Genomic DNA, 3,909 nt, shown 5'->3' on the forward strand with positions numbered 1-3,909 from the left:
GCATAAGTGACTCTTAATCTCACAAAACAAACTGAGGGTTGCCGGGGGGAGGGGGGTTTGGGAGAAGGGGGTGGGATTATGGACATTGGGGAGGGTATGTGATTTGGTGAGTGCTGTGAAGTGTGTAAACCTGGTGATTCACAGACCTGTACCCCTGGGGATAAAAATATATGTTTATAAAATAAAAAATTAAAAAAAAAAAAAAAAAAGCAGTGTGGCAAACTTAAGGTAAAAGATAATGAGAAGCAGCAGATACTGTGAAGCCTGAATATGAAATCGAAAAGACTGGGTTTAGTCCCTGGCTCTGTCATTTTGTAACTATGTCAACTTGCAAAATTTCTATGGGCTTCAATTTCTTCACAGGTAAAGTGAAAATATAATGTTTATCTATTAGGGATTTTCTGAGTTTTCACATCTGTCATCACAGTGAGGTATGTTTTTCTCTATATTCCAAATACACATTAAATTTATTTTTTATATTCATTATAGTGATCAGTGCATAAAATTTTTAAAACTCAAATATTACTACAGTTTCAAAAGAATCACAAAAAGCGGCAGTTTCTTTTCAGATTCCTGCTCCTCAGGGACAGCCACTACTAAATCTCTGAACTCTGTTTATTTGGTCTTTGAAGTCACTTTTGTAATATGCTTATATCTATTTCTGGATGTTTTCCAACATTTAGTTACCATATAATGAATTCCCAAATTAGAATATGAGAATTTACTTCTCCTGAGCCACTCTCCGCACACACACTTTCCCCTTATTTATCCCTCCAAAATAGTCATATCACAATTTGTGATTAAATAAGTATTTAATTCTTGTTATGACAATAAAAATGTTCAGAGCTGAGCCATGTAATTTAGTATGATCCTATTCTTAAGCAACTCTTCCCTCTCTCATGTGGTATTTTTATGCTTTGTATTTATTCCATTTTATATTTACTTTTCATTAATTCCTTATCCAAATCTCCACCTGAACTGTAAATAGCTGCTCAGTGTGATCAGATGCATCAGGTGATACCAGTTTCAGTTTTCCTGTCCCACAACCTGCCTACAGCCTTTTGTCTTCTGGTCCCAATCTTCACTGTTTATAGGATCCTTGAAAACTTACCCTTACCAACGGACTCATAAACCCCTGTGCTTCCCTCTTGTGACTGAACCCGTGTTTCCTGAATCAATTTCTTTCCTTCCTCCCTTTTTATTTTCCTTCCTTCCTTCTTAATAACATAGAGCACATTACCCTGTTGCTTCCTAAGAAACTGCGTGTAGAAAGTAAATGTTTGAGATGGACTATATCTGAAAATGCTTAATTAAATATTTGTTTGGGTAAAGAAGTCTAGGTCAGAAATTAGTTTTTTGGGGCACCTGGGTGGCTCAGAGGGTTAAGCCTTTGCCTTTGGCTCAGGTCATGATTTCAGGGTGCTGGGATCGAGCCCCGCATCGGGCTCTCTGCTCAGGAGGGAGCCTGCTTCCGCCTCTCTCCACCTGCCTCTCTGCCTACTTATGATCTCTGTCAAATAAATAAATAAAATATTTTTAAAAATAATTAGTTTCTGACAGAAAAGAAGGCATTGTGGTAATGTCTTCCAGCTTTCAATGTTAACCTTTAACAATTGAGGCCATTCTAATTCCCAGGCTATCATGTGACCTATTTTTCCTCTTGGAAATTTAAATATGTTTTATTGTTTCCAAATGTAATGACGTTTCAAGATGTTGTGAGCTGTGCTGTCTCTTTCATTTCACCATGCTGCTGCGGACTTGAAGTCTTGTCCAAATTTTCATGTTCTTCACTTCAGGGAAGTTTCCTTGGATTATCTCTGTAATAATTGCCTCTGCTCTGTTTTCCATTTCCTTTTCTAAGAAGGTTTCAAGCAGTTATCCTGTTTCCCATCTGATCCCTCACCTACTCCATTAGACAAACTTGGTATCTCCACATCCGAATTCCTGTAAAGAAAGGTACAACCGTGTTGACTTCACAGGGACTCCTCACACGGGCAGTTGGCCACCGTCAGCCCCAACCTGAGCGCTCAGTCAGGTATAAGGATGCAGCTACTGCTAATCACTTATATAACCAAGCAGAACAGAGATTCTTACTCTAGCCTCTTTTTTGTTCCTTCTCTCCAGTCTCCTTACCCTTCTCCCTCTTTTTTCCTCCTTTGTTATCTTTCTCCTCCTTCATAGGGATCACCACGTGATTCTTCCCTTCTTTCACACTCTTCCTTTTTTTCTTAAACTTTACTATCTACCTGTATCCTAACCCTACCGGCCATCTGTCCTCATTTCAGTTCTAAACCTCTCACCTGTCCTCTCTATAGGCTCACCTGTCATATTAACTACAGCTGTAGACCTAGCATTCTGGAGCTAGAATGGTTCCATTTACTCATGAGGAACTGGGCCCGAAGAGGTTGGTCTGACTTGGTAGTGGCAGCAGGACTCCAATGCAGATTTGCTAACTTCGGATTCATTGCACTTCCCATTACATAACAGTTCAGGGTACCCCAACACCAGGAACACAAACCTCTGGGCAATGTGCTTATGCATTTTGTAGTACCAATCCCACTGAAAAGATAGATCTTTACATTGTGCTTGAGTTAACTGTTTACAAAGTAGCCTCTGTATATTCCAAAAGTAAAATAAAACAAAAAAGGAAAGGGTTCCTAGTAAATGCTAATATTTATTGAAACTTTACTAGGTGGCATTCATTTTGTATATGTTTATCTTATTTCAGCTATATACTAACCTTATGTAATACTCTCCCAAGCGCAAGTTTCTCACAAGTGTCAATAGGATGAAAGGCAGAGAAACTAATTTCTTTACTCATAGGAACATAAGAGGAACCTATTCACAAGTCTGTCTGTTTCTCAAGTTCATGCTGCTAACTCTTCTATGGTGCTTCCTGACAAACATTATTTAAGGCATTATTGTAGTCTGCGAGACAAGCTCAATAGACCAAGAGCATGCACAATTTTAAAACAGGCTTCAAAGTGTTCATGCTCCCTGGTTGTTTAGCAATACCTGTTTCTCCCATTTCTTTGCAAATCTGTAAATTCAGAGAGGGACAGATTATCCCTAAGCCCCTGTACATCCTCATTATGAGCCCTCCCATTCTTATGGAAAAAGGTAAATATAGCAAAAGTAAAGTGTTCCAGATTGTTTCCAGTCTGGTTCACTTCTTTTCAGATTAAAGAAAAAAAAAAAAAACCATTTGGTGAAGTGATATTTTTTTTTTTTTTTAAAGATTTTATTTATTTGTCAGAGCGAGTGAGCGCAAGCACAGGCAGACAGAGTGGAAGGCAGAGTCAGACGGAGAAGCAGGCTCCCTGCGGAGCAAGGAGCCCAATGTGGGACTCGATCCCAGGACGCTGGGATCATGACCTGAGCCGAAGGCAGCTGCTTAACCAACTGAGCCACCCAGGCGTCCCTGGTGAAGTGATATTTTTAAAGCTATTATAACAATTATATCCAGCAAGCTTCTTAACGTTTATTTAAATTGAAGTGATTTGCATCAATCCAAGCGCCCAGTCTGCTCTCCAGGTTTTTGTGATTGCTGTTTTGAGCTATAAATCTAACTTGGCTAATGGAGGATAATAAGCAAAATGTCCTTGCCTTTTTTCCAATATAACTCAGCTGTATAGCACAAAACCTTGATTCTGCCTTCAGACATGTGTTGACCAGCTTGTCAGAATTTCCATTGGCATTGTCTGTGAGGGTGGGTGGCAATGCTACAATTTAGATGTAACTGATTTAAAAAAAAATTTATTTCAAGTGACTTCAACCCCTTGATTCATTTTCAACTTGGAAAATATATCATATGCATGGTGGCCTATGAGAGCTGTACTTTGGCAAGCACCATTTATAATTCATTATCTTTTTTTGTCAAGGCAATTTTTAAAAAGCTATTTCTGTCAT

Source organism: Mustela nigripes, chromosome 15 (assembly GCF_022355385.1).
Source record: "Mustela nigripes isolate SB6536 chromosome 15, MUSNIG.SB6536, whole genome shotgun sequence".
Lineage (NCBI taxonomy): Eukaryota > Metazoa > Chordata > Mammalia > Carnivora > Mustelidae > Mustela > Mustela nigripes.